Source organism: Aquarana catesbeiana, linkage group LG09, assembly GCF_042186555.1.
Source record: "Aquarana catesbeiana isolate 2022-GZ linkage group LG09, ASM4218655v1, whole genome shotgun sequence".
NCBI classification, from domain to species: domain Eukaryota; kingdom Metazoa; phylum Chordata; class Amphibia; order Anura; family Ranidae; genus Aquarana; species Aquarana catesbeiana.
In genome coordinates, this window is record NC_133332.1 from 169578838 (window position 1) to 169595939 (window position 17102).

General features: G+C 43.1%; 1 protein-coding gene across 1 annotated transcript in view; it reads right to left on the bottom strand.

Annotated features, from left to right (window-relative positions):
* The window catches only part of GAB3 (GRB2 associated binding protein 3), a 192182-nt gene that overhangs the window by 172504 nt on the left and 2576 nt on the right, over nt 1-17102 (bottom strand). The gene's annotated exons all lie outside the window — the stretch shown is intronic.

Below are 17102 nucleotides of genomic sequence, written 5' to 3' on the forward strand. Positions count from 1 at the left end.
GGAGACATAAGAATGATGGATTGGGAAGGGGGGTGGTATTGGAGGCATAGGTATGATGGATTGGAATGGGGGGGGTGGAATTGGAGGCATAGGTATGATGGATTGAGAAGGGAGGGTGGAATTGGAGGCATAGGTATGATGGATTGGGAAGGGAGGTGGAATTGGAGACATAAGTATGATGGATTGGAATGGGGGGGGTGGAATTGGAGGCATAGGTATGATGGATTGGGAAGGGAGGGTGGAATTGGAGGCATAGGTATGATGGATTGGGAAGGGGGGGTGGAATTGGAGACATAAGTATGATGGATTGGAATGGGGGGGTGGAATTGGAGGTATAGGTATGATGGATTGGAATGGGGGGGTGGAATTGGAGGTATAGGTATGATGGATTGGGAAGGGGGGGTGGAATTGGAGATATAAGTATGATGGATTGGGAAGGGGGGGTGGAATTGGAGGCATAGATATGATGGATTGGGAAGGGGCGTGGAATTGGAGACATAAGTATGATGGATTGGAATGGGGGGGTGGAATTGGAGGCATAGGTATGATGGATTGGGAAGGGGGGGTGGAATTGGAGACATAAGTATGATGGAGTGGAATGGGGGGGTGGAATTGGAGGTATAGGTATGATGCATTGGAATGGGGGGGTGGAATTGGAGGTATAGGTATGATGGATTGGGAAGGGGGGGTGGAATTGGAGATATAAGTATGATGGATTGGGAAGGGGGGGTGGAATTGGAGGCATAGATATGATGGATTGGGAAGGGGCGTGGAATTGGAGGCATAGGTATGATGCATTGGGAAGGGGACGGGCGAATTGGAGGCATAGATATGATGGATTAGAAAGGCGGAGAGGGGCGGTCCCAGGTGGCTCTTTAATGCCTATTGAACAGAACGGTCTGTGTGCCTGGGTGTTGATGTGCAGGAGGGAGGTGGAGAGGGGCGGTCCCAGGCGGCTCTTGAATGTATGTTAAAGTGCACGTTCTGTGTACCTGTGGTGGGGATGTGCAGCAGAACGGAGGGGCGGAACCAGGCGGCTTCTTCATGCCTATTGAAGAGCACGCTCTGGGAGCCTTGGGGGGGATGTGTGGCAGGAGGTGGAGAGGGTCGGTCCTAGGTGACTGACTGTGTATGTATTGAAATGGCCACGCTGCGAGCCTGTGCACGGCGAGGGGTGCACTGGCTATACATTCCTGGGACAGCACAGCCCTGTCATTACTCGCCCTCCTCATTTGTTTACTTGGCAAATGCAAATTTTGAGAGCTGCTGAAACTGTTAACTTTTAACCACTTCAATACAGGGCATTTTCAACCCCTTCCTGCCCAGGCCAATTTTCAGCTTTCAGCGCTGTCACACTTTGAATGACAATTGCAGGGTCATGCGACGTTGTACCCAAATTCAATTTTGACCATTTTTTCCCCCACAAATAGAGCTTTCTTTTGATGGTATTTGATCACCTCTGCGTTTTTTATTTTTTGCTCTATAAACAAAAAAACCCTGACAATTTTGAAAAAACACAATATTTATTACTTTTTGCTATAATAAATATCCCAATTTTAAAAAACAAAAACAAAAAAAAATTGTTTTCCTCAGTTTAGGCCGATATGTATTCTTCTACATATTTTTGATAAAAAAAAAAAAAAAAAGTTATAGGGTCTACAAATAGGGAATAGATTTATGTCATTTTTATTATTATTTTTTTACTACTAATGGCGAAGATCTGCGATTTTTATCATGACTGTGACATTGCGGCGGACAGATCAGACACTTTTGCCACTATTTTGGGACCACTGACATTTATAAAGCGATCAATGCTATAAAAATGCACTGATTTACTGTATAAATGTCACTGGCAGGGAAGGGGTTAACACTAGGGGGCGCTGAAGGAGTTAAATGTGTGCCCTAGGGGGTGATTCTAACTGTGGGGGGAGGGGACTGATGAGGGGAAGAGACCGATCGTTGTTCCTATATACAAGGAACATACGATCAGTTCACCTCTCCCCTGACAGGACGTGGATCTGTGTGTTTACACACACAGATCCACGTCACTGCTCTGTGATGAGCAATGTCTGCCGGGCATGCGCATCGGGTCCCCAGTGCCGCCGGCGCGCGCTCTCCACAATGCCGGGAAGCCAAGGACGTCATATGATGTCCACCCGGAGGGAGGAAGGTTTCCTGCGGCCGTCATTTTACTATGTCCTTGTATAGAAGTGGTTAATAATAGGACACCTACCTGTCCATCGATCCCGCAAAGTCGGCACCCCAGCTGATTTTCTGATCGGCTCTCAGGTGCTCCTGCCGCCATTTGTGGTAAGGGAAACCTTCCCTACTGCGCATGCGTGAAGCATGCTGCGCTTTCTAACTGGCTCGGCCTTGGAGGAAGGAGGAGGGGGGCGGAGGTTACTGCGGCGCAGTCTCCCAGAAGTGGGTGATGGGTACCTGTCAAAAACAGGTACCCGCTCCCCCCACTCCCCCAAATGTGGCACCGGAGGGGTGGAGGAGGCAGATAAGTGGAGCTTCCACTTTTGGTTGGAACTCTGCTTTAAGCTAGTGGGCATGAAGCCTAAAAATATTCTTGATGAAAAAGTTAGGTACCCAGATGAAAAAGTTTGGTACCCAGATAGAGATCCCTCAAGCCAGAGCCTATTTTAGTTTTTGATGTTAAATTTGCATTGCTTAAAATTGCTTTTAGTCATCAGGGGGATTTTCCATCACTTTCTGTGAGGTGCCCAAGACACAAAGGGGTTGAATTATTGAAAATGGAAAGTGTAAAATCTGGTGCAGCTGTGCATGGTAGCTATTCAGCTTCTAATTTCAGCTTGTTCAATTAGGCTTTGAGAATAAACCTGGAAGCTGATTGGTTTCTATGCACAGTTGCACCAGATTTTGCACTCTCCAGTTTTAGTAAATCAGCCCAAAGTGAGCAAAATATCTAGGTCTCGGTTCACACTAGCATGGCTTCAAAGTCGTCCGAATTTGGAGCAGCGGCGCACAGCGCAGCTTCATCATGGCTTCGATTAGAACAGTTCCATTGCACTGAAAGGGGCGCGACTTGTTAGGGGACTAAGTCGCCTGACAGGTTGCCCCAGTGTGAACCGAGCCTAAGGAAGCACACATGTATTATACATGTTTTTGAATTATGCAGTGTGCAGGTGAGCATCTCCGAGGTTTTCATTGCAGTCTGTGTCTCCATTAACAAAATCCTCCCGCTTATAGATATAACTGAGGTTCTAACTATCCTATCCTATATCTCAAATCCAAAAGATTTGCCTTGGCTGGAGTTGGGCTTTAGCCTGGGTTCACACTGATGCAGTGCAGGACACTGCATGTCATTCGAATAGGAATTGCACCACATTCCTGTTCAAATCACATTAAATTCTTTGCAGTGTGATTTGAGCCTTTTCATTTTGTATGGGCTCAATTCACACTGCACCACACAAAAAAGGTGCAGGTACCTTTTTTTGCTGCCCGGGAATCAGTTTGCTTGGGTGTCCATGAACGGAGTGTGATTTCAATGCGGGAAATGCTCAGGATTCGCTGTGTTTCCCGCACTTCATATATTTGAGTCGGGGCTTAATATAAAAACCTTTTTTTGCATTCAATGCTTCCTATAGCCTTTCCTAATGATCAGAGGTATGAACAGTTACTGTGATGGCAAAGAGACTGATGGCCAGAGTTAGTGGCAACTTGCTGAATCACAAGTTCAGAATCTGCCACTTTCATAGCACAAGGTTACTGATGACAAGAGAATATTTTACTGTCAATGTGATCTGGAACTTCCAGGATGATAAAATAATGTGTGTTTCCTTTCTATTTTAAGCTTTACTAGTGAATGACTTTAGTATTACAGCAAAACACAAAGTACAAAGGGGCTAATTTCTGCTCAACAAACCAGAACATTGGCTATTTAGCAGTCTCTCTATAATGCCTACATTAAAATCTGAAGCCACTGAACATCATATTGTGTCTGTTTCTAAATTCAAGAAAAAAAATGTAATACATCAAAGCTTAGCAATATGGCTGCATTAGTTGTGTGTTACTGGCCAGATCACCAGGTGAAAATAAAGGTAAAACGGCCTTAAAAAAAAAAAAAAAAAAAGTAAACTAAATCAGCCACCACATCTATGGATTGTTAAACTGCAATATATTACATTTTTGCTTTTGGGTTCAGGTAGGTTTTAAGGTGCCAAACATGAGTTGTCAGCATCGTCCATGGTGTTTGATCTTTTGGTTTTATACAGTTTGAAGGATTATTTTTTCCTTTGTTTACAATTGTTTGTTTCTAAAACATTCAAAAGAGATAAAAATTTGATGCCAATAAATGCATGTAAGGTGAACAAGAACCATGGGCAGAACATCAGAACACTTCAGAGCAAACCTTCAGTGATTCCTCTTTAATCCCAGAGAATGGTACACCTACTGTGCTATACATTAAAATTATTGGATGGGAAGATGAAAGGCGGCAACAAACCATTTGTCACTCTTGTAAAAAGTTTGTGTGCAAAGCTACAGAGCAACAAAAGTGAATTATGAATTAATGTAGGGGTAGAGCAGAGTACAAAATAATTATACAAAACAGAATGCTCTTTAATTGCAGGCTAAAGTTTTGGATGCTAGTTTCTAAATCCTTTTATATATTAATAGAGTACTCATAACACTTTTACCAGCTGCATTTTTTTTTAATGTATAAGCGCTGGATTGCCATGAAACACTTTTTTTTAATGAATGGTGCGTGGGATGGTACACATGATGTGCATAACATAAAAAGATTAAATTATAAATAAAACACAAAGTCGCCATGTATTTAGTTAAAAAGTGGCTGAAAAGGATGCGGTGCTTTTATTAAGAGGAGACACAAGATAAAGTGACAAACAAATGTATTTTATAAATAAATCTGACAGGTGGTGACAGGAATGAACTCTGGTCAGAGTCTCCCAGTGAAGAAAATATTGGTAGGTGCGTGTGGACACCAATAGGCAACAGGAGGAGTGGAGCGTAATGGTTGATTATTGGTTATTATCAAGATCCGCCCCCTGTCCTGATTGGCCGGCAGGCAGGGTGGATAAAAATCAATGATTTTTTTTTTTTAAATAATTATACAAAACAGAATTTAAAATTTTTTAAAATTTAAATCAGATTATTTTATTTAAAATCAATTTTTTTGATTTCTAGCAAATTTATTTTTATAAAATGCCTTTGGAGTAAAAATCTAAAGATAGTTTTCTGCAATATTTACATTTTTGGTAAACTCATTCAATGAATCCAAGCTCTGCAAGCTGAGATAACATGCACTGCATTGATGCATTCACACAATTTCACAGTAACCACAAGATAAAACAAAGTTCAGGAATATTCCTTTATCCCATTGTTTTGCAAATCTATGTACACTACAAACTATATGATTAAATCGATTCTGATATCGCTGTTTTACTAACCTGACAGCTTATTGTTCTAAATAGGAAACCTTCACCTTGTTTGTAAATATTAAAAGATTCTAACTACCAGCAAGAATAAGTCCTTACATTTAAAGAGCACCTGTCATTTCAGATCCATCATGGCAGCGCCTGTTAGTGGGCATCCACTAACCTGCTGCCGCCACGTCCCTCACCTTGTTGTGTCACTGCCGCATCACCAGCCACCCCATTAAAGTGAATGAGACTGTGAGTCAACAGCGGGTCAGAGGAGGAGGCGCTGTGGGACAGAGATGACAGTTGCTCTTTAACCACTTCAATACCAGGCACTTTCGCCCCTTCCTGCCCAGGCCAATTTTCAGCTTTCAGCACTGTCACTGTTTAACCACTTACGACCACCGCACAACAATGTACGTCCAAACTTTGGCGGCGGATATCGTTGTTATGGCAGCAGCTAGCTGCCATAACCCCGGTATCCCTGTTTTCGTGCGGCGCCCGGCTTTCAGATAAAAGTGGTCCCTGTGGCGGATTCGCCGCGAGATCACTTTTATCGGTGGCGGGAGAGGGCCCCCCCTCCCGCCGCAATCCGGTGCCCTCCGCCGCTTACCGGAGCCGTCGGTAGCGGCGGAGGCGATCGCATCCGTCTCCGTCCTGTGTCTTGAGACAAGTGAGGCTAAGTCGGCGCCCACTCGTCTCCATGACACTGCTGGGCGGAAGCGACGTCAAAACGTCACTTCCGTCCACGCCTCTTGAAGGCACATTTTTTCAAATGTAATTTTTTTAAATTACTTTTTTTTTTTTTTTAATTGCATTTTAGTGTAAATATGAGATCTGAGGTCTTTTTGACACCAGATCTCATATTTAAGAGGTCCTGCCATGCTTTTTTCTGTTACAAGGGATGTTTACATTTCTTGTAATAGGAATAAAAGTGACACCATTTTTTTTTTTTAAAACAGTGTACAAATAAATAAAATATTGTAAAATAAATAATAAAAATAAAAAAAAAAATTTTGAAACCCCCCCGTCCCGTTGAGCTTGCGCGCAGAAGCGAACGCATATGCGAGTAGCGCCCGCATATGAAAACGGTGGTCAAACCAAACATGTGAGGTATCGCAGCGACCGGTAGAGCGAGAGCAATAATTACAGCCCTAGACCTCCTCTGTACCACAAAATATACAACCTGTAGAATTTTTTAAACGTCGCCTATGGAGATTTTTGAGGGTAAAAGTTTGACACCATTCCACGAGCGGGCGCAATTTTCAAGCGTAACATGTTGGGTATCAATTTACTTGGCGTAACATTATATTTCACAATATAAAAAAAATTGGGCTAACTTTACTGTTGTCTTATTTTTTTTTTCAAAAAAGTGAATTTTTTCCAAAAAAAGCTGCGCAAATACGGTGCAAAAAAAAGTATTGCAACGACTGCCATTTTATTCTCTAGGGTGTTAGAAGAAAAACCATATATAATGTTTGGGGGTTCTAAGTAATTTTCTAGCAAAAAAACCTGTTTTAAACATGTAAACACCTAAAATCCAAAACGAGGCTAGTCCTTAAGTGGTTAAATGACAATTGCGCAGTCATGCTATACTGTATTCAAACAAATTTTTTATCATTTTGTTCCCACAAATAGAGCTTTCTTTTGGTGGTATTTGATCACCTCTGGGGTTTTTATTTTTTTCGAAAGAAATAAAAAAAGACCGAAAATTTTGAAAAAAAAAAGTTTTCTTCGTTTTTGTTATAAAATTTTGTAAATAAGTATGTTTTCTCCTTCACTGATGGGCACTGATGAGGCTGCACTGCTGGCACTGATAAGGCGGCACTGATGAGGTGACACCAATGAGGTGGCACTAATGGGCACTAATATGCGACACTGATAGGCGGCACTCATATGCAGCACTGATGGGCACTCATAGGCGGCACAGATGGGCACTCATAGGTGGCACTGATGGGCACTCAAAGCGGCACTGATGGGAACTCATAGGTGGCACTGATGAGTACTTATGGTTGGCACTGATAGGCGGCACTGATGGGCATGGATGGGCACTGATAGGTGGCCCTGATGGTCACTGATGTGTGGCACTAATGGACACTGATAGATGGCACTAATGGGCATCACTGCTTTGGAGGCACTGGCAGGTATTGCTGATGGGCACTTATTGGCATCATATGTGGGCACACATTGGCATCATATGTGACCACAGATTGGCATCCCTGGTGGCCATGGATGGCATACTTGGTGGTCATCAGTGGAGCAGCCGGTCATCTCTCCTCTACTCGCGTCTGTCAGACGTTCTCCCTATATCAATTTTACTGCTACAGGGCAGTACCTTTGCGTCGGATCACATATTTACACGTGATCTGACTCTCCCGGGTAGGGGGGTGCTGATGTGCGCCGCCGGTGGCTCGCTCCTGCTGTGTTTACACTCGATTTCCGCTGGCACCCGCCGATCATCTGGCAGACAGACAGAACAAGGCAGATTGCCGTTCTGACAGGAGGGAAGGGATGGAGTTTGTGTCCCTGTAAAGCAGGGACCAAATTCCATCTTTGCCCCTAGTAAAAGCACCTCACACAGTACACATGGTTAGGCACACAGTTAACCCTTTGATTGCCCTAGATGTTAACCCCTTCCCAGCCAGTGTCATTAGTACAGTGGCAGTGCATATTTTTTAGCACTGATCACTGTATTAATGTCACTGGTCCCCAAAAAGTGTTTTTTTTTTTATTATAGCGCAAAAAATAAAAAGCGCAGTGGTGATCAAATACCACCAAAAGAGAGCTCTATTTGTGGGAAAAAATTACATAAATTTTATTTGGGTACAGCTTCGCACACGACCATGCAATTATCAGTTAAAGTAAGACTGTGCCGTATCGCAAAAAATGGCCTGGTCATTAAGGGGGGTAAATCTTCTGGAGGTCAAGTGGTTAAACCAGAGCTTAGTGTCACTTTAAGGCTTAGATCTATTTATTTGTCTATCCTGTGTGTAGACTACAAACTCCCACCACCAAAGCAAGACTCCCCAGTGGCATTTAGGTAGTTTAGGGGAAATAGAGTAAATGACACCTGTTACAGGCATTTTCCAGCTTACGATTCTCAGCTCCCTTTCCATGAGAAATAGGAAACAATTATTTCAGTTAAAGAAAGGACACTCATAAAAGGGAAGACAAAAATAGCTGCACACCCCAAATGAAATTGTCAAATGAGAGGATTGTCCCCCATGAGGGTTTTTTAGCAGCAAACAATGATTAAAGAGTATACTGAGGAGATAACATAATAGATACTATTACGTTATCTCCTCAGTATACTCTTTAATCATTATTTGCTGCTAAAAAACCCTCATGGGGGACAATTCTCTCATTTGACAATTATTTCAGTAAGGGTCCTTTCACACGGGGCGGATCAGTGATGATCCGCCCCCTGAAAACCCGCTTGCTCAGCGGGGATGGCTCCGCCGATCCCCGCTGAGCAGAAAGATGACAGGTCCATCGCTGCACACTGTGCAGCGACGGACCTGTCAGAGCTCCGCTCTCCCCTGTGGGGGATCGGATGATGACGGACCGTAGAGTCCGTCGTCACCCGATCCGATCCGAAAATGGATGGAAAAGTAGGGTTTTCCTCCATTACACTTTTCGGATCGGAGCGGGTCGGATGTCAGCAGACATGTCACCGCTGACATCCGACGCTCCATAGGAATACATTTATGTCCGTTTTTCATCCGAAAACGGAAGGATGAAAAACGGACATACGGATCGTCAGTGTGAAAGAGCCCTAAGCCTTCACTTTTCAGTCATTGCTTGAGCTGGGATGAATTCTATGTAGCTACTGATGCTTGGCAGTTGTTTTGGGGCTGCCAAAGATTGTATCCAATTAGCTTATCCATGGCCTGCTTAATTGTAACTTTAGGACCTGAAAGAATGTCACCTCTAGAGACTGGGGATTGCTCATAGAGAGGTGGCTACAGTTTAATGCCTAGATCCCCTACCTGTACAGCTGGGATAAGATAATATTATGCCCTATTAATGGAATTCATACCTTTTTGACACTTTACCTTAAACATATGATTGGCTTCCAGTAATAGCATAGTGTGGGATGGCTTATTTTTCTCTTGGGGAACTCGGGTCCCCACTCCTGGTACCCTTCCCCTCACCAGTGTATGTAAGGGAACTGTGGGGTCTCATGTTTGGCATATTTGGGCAGAACTAATATTTTCATATCTCTTTTGGAAACTCCCAACTCTCTCCTTATGAAGATGGCTATGTGTTACTGCTGAAATGTGTAGAGATATCCTCTTCCCACCAACCAATTGAGATCAATGATTATAAAAATCTACATTCTTCAATGTAGCAGAATTATTGTGATTCATTCTGTAATACTCTGTGTGAATGATAATTGGTCAGTAGGGTATGGATATTCTTTGTGCTGACCATCAAATATCTGCAATTGTATATGCCAAACATCTTACATTTTTCAAAAACTATTTTATATTTGATATTAAATACATTTGATATTTTTTTTTATGACTGTGTTTTGGTGCTTCAAATGTTCACCAGTTTAATTCTTATCTAAATAAACTTGTGTTATTTTGGACGTGGCACTTAGGTCCACCAAAATTCATATCTATAATTTATTCTTTAATATTTCAGCATTATGTTCTTTATTAATTTATAATCTATATTTATTGTAATGCTGTGTACACATGAGCGGATTTTCCGTCGGAAAAAACATCCAAGATTTTTCCGACAGAATTCCGCTCAAGCTTGGCTTGCATACACACGGTCACACAAAAGTCCTCTGAACTTTCGATCATCAAGAACGCGGTGACGTACAACACTACGACAAACCGAGAAAATTAAGTTCAATGCTTCCGAGCATACGTCGAATTGTTTCTGAGCATGCTTGATTTTTTGCGCGTCCGAATTGCATACAGACGAACGCATTTTCGGATAGGAACTTTTTCCGACCGAAAAATAGAGAACCTGCTCCCAATCTTTTGCTGGCTGGAATTCTGCCAGCAAAAGTCTGATAGAGCATACACATGGTCAGAATTTCTGACCAAAAGCTCACATCCGACTTTTGCTGGCGGAATTTCTGATCGTGTGTACGGGGCATAACACTTTTCCTATCTGGGGGGAATGGGATTTTTCCAGCAACTTGAGTTTTGGAGAATTTTTAACATAGGTTTTTGTATTGTATTATAATGAAATTTTGCCTCATTGTAAAGCTTGCTAACCATCTTATAGTGTGTAAGGAGCAGAGACCCTAAAGCTGGCCATAGACGGTTCATTTTTTTTAATCAGCCAGTAGGCTGATTGTAAAAAATAGGAACGCAATCCCCTATTCATACATGCAAGCTAGATTCAGGAATTCTCCCCACTGTGTCATCATATTGTGAAAACATGATCCTGCTGTCACAATATAAGAGTGGCTCCAGCCAATCGGCTGCAAGCCGCTGATTGAAAAAAAGTTTTCCAACAGTCCCTTTTGACAGAAGTCGATCGGTAGATTGACATCAGTTGAGCACAAACATTCATAGTAATTCGCCTGGTATCTGCTGAACCAGCCAAATTTGAAGCCATCTATGGGCAGCTTTACCCTAACCCTCACGTTTTCTGTCTCTAGTTACAATATTGCTGACAATTTCTGATTTTTGTACACTAGCATAATGACCTGCAGAATATGATGGTGCTACATAAACAATAGTAATAGCAACTACATACTTATCAACAATGTAAAAAACCCTCAGAATAATGCACACTATATATAATAATTAAAATAAGTCATACATTTCTCAATGCACTGTTGAGCACTATATGGCTTGCTAACACAGTCATTTGGTTTACATTCTGGTTGATACTATTTGGATGACTGTAATTTCACTGATACAACATGTTTACAGTTCACCGAAAATCAGTGTGGCCCCTCCCCTTATTTCTTTACAGGCAAAGTAGTCCTAGCATGAACTCTTTCAATACCTGTGTTCACAGAACAGCTTGTTTTGGTCAACAACACCTGTTGTTACAATAACAGACAAGGTGAACTGTCAAGTCTGCATCCATTGTCCTGACAGTTGCCATGTCATAAAATATCTATATAATAAGTTAGAAAATGGTTTATCAGAAAGTGACTTCATTTTAAGATACACAACTAGGGACAGTTAACATGGCAACAGCATGTGCCTTATTAAAAGCAATATTCATCAACTGCACTGATGAATAATTAACATTTTCTGGCAATTGCATGGAAAGATGGTATCTAGATTATGTATACTTTAAATGCATTTGATAAAGAAAACTGGAAGTCGCCCCTCCTGATTCTGTGATGTATTCCAACCTGTGAGTTTTACAAGAATAATTAAAAAAAAAACTGTGTGATCATTGTTTATTTTCAATGCATGCAATCCCATGACGCTTGGCACAGCGCCTCCCAGTGAACAATGGTAATATGATGACTAGTGTATAGCAGGCAAAATTATTGTCTAGTCAAGGGGTAGGCAACCCCGGCACTGGTGCCACAAGCGGCACATGAAGCCTCTTTTGCTGGCACTCGACTCCCTCCCCATCAGCAAAGCAGCGCAGGGAAGTGTCAGTGAGACACTAATGCATTCCAATTTCAAAACTCCCCACACCGCGCCTGCACTGAGGGGGAGGCACTGAGCCCCCATACATTGTAAAAGATGGGAAACATTGTTTGGTTCTCTAATTTTGCTGTAGCTGCGATCATCAGCTTTTGTGATGGGGAAGAGATTGGGTGCAGTTCTGCTGGGGGGGGGGTCCCTGTTTCCAGGAGGAGGAGGATGACTGTCATTGGCCACTGCTAAAGCCAATCACAGTCCTGCTAGCCTCACCCACTATCTGACTCGCTTGGTTGCCACTATCAATCTCAGAAAGAAGAGATTTCACTGTGATTGAGAACCACAATCAGGTGACAGTTTGTGGAATTACTGTTGAGCTTCTGGGAACTTTGATGAAATTATTCCTAAACCTTTGCGTCACTTACTACTGAACCCCTGCACTCTGTGTTCCTTTAAGCCACAGCCAGTATTCAGTGTAATGAAAAACTTTTCCTTTGGCGCAGAGTGCCACACTTTTTCTTAGCTGCGGGGGCCCAACTTATGATCTGGCACACAGGCCCACTGCTTTCAGAAAATGCCCCTGACCTGAGCTCATCATTGCGCATCCATTCCAGATGCTTGTATGTGACATCACATACATCATATACATCACATACATTATACACATCACATACAAGCACGTGGGCTGGATGAGAGAGGTGGATCAGCAGGATGAGTGTGCCAGGACAGGTAGATGTGTCCCATCTCTGCTTCCTTTCACCACTCTGCATATCACACACATCATAGATGAGAAGAGGGTACAGCAGTGGAGCAGATGAGCAGGAGGGTACCGCTATGGGGAAAATGAGCAGGAGGGGTTCAGAGGTGGGACAGATGAGTAGGAGGGTAAAATGATGGGGCAGATGAGAAGGGGGTTCAGTGTTGGGCCAGATGAGAAGGGGGTTCAGTGGTGGGACAGAAATGCAGGGGGGTAGAGCAGTGGGGCAGATGTGAAAGGAGGTGTATTGGTCGGACAGATGAGCAGGAGATTACAGTGCTGGGGCAGGAGGGCAGGGGGAACAGAGGTGGGGCAGGAGAGCAGGGGGAACAGAGGTGGGGCAGGAGAGCAGGGGGGTACAGAGGTGACACAGATGTGCAGGAGGTACATTGGTGGGTAGATGAGAAAGTGGGTTACAGTGGTGGGGCAGATAAGCAGATGGATTCAGTGTTAGGATAGATGAGAAGGTGATTCAGTAGTGAGACAGAAGAGCATGGGGATACGGCGGTGGAGCAGATGTGCTAGGAGGTACAGTGGTGGGGCAGATGAGAAAAGGGGTACATTGATGGGGCAGATGAGCAGGGGGATTACAGTGGTGGGACAGAAGAGCAAGGGGGTACAGTGGTGGGGCAGATGTGCAGGAGGTTCAGTGGTGGGAGGGATGAGAAGGGGGTTCAGCGGTGGGACAGAAAAGCAGGGGGTAAAGTGATGGGGCAGATGAGCAGGGGGTTACAGTGGTGGGACAGATGAGCAGAGGGGGGGTTCAGTGTTTGGTCAGATGAGAAGGGGGTTACAGTGGTGGGAAAGATGAGCGGGGGGGGTTCAGTGTTGGGCAGAGAAAAAAGGTACATTGGTAGGACAGATTAGCAGGGGGTTACAGCAGTGGGGCAGGAGCAGGGGGGGTACAGAGGTGCGACAGATGTGCAGAGGAGAAAGGAGGTACATCGGTGGAACACACGAGCAGGGGGTTACAGTGGTGGGGCAGAAGAGCAGTGGGGACAGTGGTGGGACAGATGTGCAGGAGGTACAGTGGTGGGGTAGATGAGAAAGGGGGTTACAATGGTAGGGCAGAAAAGCAGTTAAGTTTAGTGTTAGGACAGATGAGAATATGGTTCAGCAGTGAGACAGAAGAATATGGGGGTACGGCAGTGGAACAGATGTGCAGGGAGTTACAGTGGTGGGGCAGGTGAGCAGGGGGTTACAGTGGTGGGGCAGAAGAGCAGGGTGGTACAGTGGTGGGAGAGATGAGCAGGGTGGTACAGTGGTGGGGCAGATGAGAAAGGGGGTACAGTGGTGGGGCAGATGAGAAAGGGGGTACATTGGTGGGGCAGATGAGAAAGGGGGTACAGTGGTGGGGCAGATGAGAAAGGGGGTACATTGGTGGGGCAGATGAGAAAGGGGGTACAGTGGTGGGGCAGATGTACAGGGGGTCACAGTGGTGGGGCAGATGTACAGGGCGTCACAGTGGTGGGGCAGATGTACAGGGGGTTACAGTGGTGGGGCAGATGTACAGGGGGTTACAGTGGTGGGGCAGATGTGCAGGGTAGTACAGTGGTGGAGCAGATGTGCAGGGTAGTACAGTGGTGGGACAGATGTGCAGGGTAGTACGGTGGTGGGACAGATGAGCAGGGGGAACAGTGATCTGAAGAGTGGAGTTGCAGGAACTGGGGCTGATTTGAGAGTGAAGGATGTTAATTTCTCACTACTAAAGTAGTTTATAGCATTACTTTATGAAAAATAATTTTCGTGATTGAGAGTGTGAAGTTGACATTTTGTTGTTATAAAATCGACACGCTCAATTTCTTTGAAAACATCTTTCGGCACACTGTACTTAAAAGGTAGCCTACCCCTGGTCTAGTCTCTAGATGTCTGAATGCAAAACTACATTTGCTTTTTAAATTGCTACAAGGATGGAAAATACATATTAACTATGTATCATATTGCAAACGTTGTACAAAGTGTGATGAAATCATTGTCCTGACTGTAAACTAAAAACAAATATACCGTACATCTTGAACTGGAAAATTGCTTGTTTGTGTTTTGCCCCACAGAACTGATGTGTGTTATGTCCTAAAGTTTATTTAAAAAGTATTTTGTACACAATTTATACCATATTTACATGCACCAGACTATGCAAAACAATTTTGCACAAAATAGACTGATCTACAATAAAGCAAACTCAGCAAAGTAAGGGGCAATGGGACATGAAAAAAATGCACGGTGTAAGGTCACATAGTTGTCAGTGTAGTATGGAGCTAAGTATACATGTTTGTTTATGTCACATAGCTACCATATGAGTATGCTCAGGAGTCACAGTAAATGAACATACAAAACAAAAGTAACTCCAAAACCACAAAGCTAACAATCCTTCAATATATAACCTACTAGATAGCATTTGCAGAATCTGTATTACCATTTATGTATATGTAAATGCTAACAATAAATTTCTCTTACTATCCCCCTTTTGGTCTCTTAAACATGCCATTAAAAGCATTTTATTGTATCTGTTTGACAAAAGAAAAACCAGCTGTTTTATCCAGACTGAAATCTTATGAGCTGATAACAGTCAAGACACAAAGAGCACAGGAGGTCATCAGTTATCACTGTTACCTGCTATGTTGGTGAACTACAAAACAACACACTCCTTGCCCTACTGTGACAATGCAGCTAGGTACAGTTGGCACCCTAGGACAGGAAGTTTGTTACTGGCAGGATTACCAGGGTAAAGTAAAAGGGAAAAACATAAACAAGAAAAGCGCATATAGCCACCAAATCTAAGGATTTGTAAACTGCAATACTACCAATTTTTGTTCTTGGGTTTAGATACTTTTTGGTTTACTCAGTCGAATTAAAAACCTATAGAGATAAAACATTTTTCTAATAGTTTTATTTTTAAATGTGCCTCTGTTTTTCTTAATTTCTACATGCAGACAAAAAGGATAACACGCAAATTTTAACTTCTGCTGCAATTGTTAAAGTGTTACTAAACCCAGGACCCTGTATTCACTATATCTGTTCTCCCACAGTACACAGAATATGGAAATGCAATTATTTTAGTAAATATAACCTGCTAAATACCTTTTATCATCAACAATATATAGCAGTCTTGTGACTTCCATCAGTGTCTGATTAAAGCTTGTAGGGGGAGTTTTCATTCTCCCCCTATTGTACTATGAGGCTGCATGCCCCCTGACCCTCTGTCTGGACAGTGCTGATTGGCCCTGTGCTGATCACATGCACCCTCCCAAGAAAAAAACAAAACTCTTTAGCAATACACACCAAACTGAGCATGTGCAGAGTGCCTCCAAGGCTCTGTACTATCAGGAGATGGATTGGGGACTGTGGAAGAAGAAGAGGTTCAGAGAAGAGAGGACCAAACAGCCTTTTTACGCATAGCAGAGGATTAACCCCTTAGGTTCCACAGTCAGTACAACATGCATACTTTACTCCGTATACAGACTGAATTTATTGTTGTGGGTTTAGTGACACTTTAATATCCCGACAGTGTTATCGTTTCTTCCACACCCTGTAACTGTCACTTGTGCTGGACAGCTAGGGTTATCCTTTGTAATGTGGGGAAAACGAAGAATGAAGCTTGAAAAAGGAATAGTTACAGTAAATATGATTATACCATGTGTTAACCACACTTATTAGAACACATCAGATGTGTGATGTGCTTTTTTTTTTTACATCCCTACAGCTGATGTTTGAACAGTTCTCCAAGCCCCTGTAAACAAGAATTCTTAGTAATGTATATCTTAGAATCTGAAACAAACTGCTGATCTAAAAAAAAAACAGCATATTACTAAATCAACCCCTTTGAAGTTAAATGTTTCACTGATCCCAGCCATGAGACTTCAGATGTGACATGATGAGCCTCCTTCATATATATATCATGACTTTTATGTAAGCATACATCATAAAAATAGATTAATGGGTGGAACTTGTTTACAGACAGTGCAAGTCTATGGGACAAACAAGTGACTGTGACTCACAGGACAATAGCGCTGTCACACAACACGTTTGTTCCCTAATTTGTGTGTCAAAGTTACAAACATCAGCAAACAAACAAGCCTGTATTCGGCAGAAAAAAAACTCCCTGCTCGGTGGACAGAAGAGGAATAAGCTTCTAGGAGGGGAAAACCAGGCACTGTGCATTTTCCTTGTTTTATCTGACATCCACCCCACACATTTCCCACAGAACTGAACAATAACAGCGTGTCTACAAGCAAAACGGCTTGAAGTTCTGGACTAATTGGCCAAATAAAAAGTCCTTCAGTTATTTGTGCATGGAATGTCTGCTGGCATGCCAGAATTGAACGAGTTTCCTATGCTTTGTGTGACACACACCCTGTTATTTTC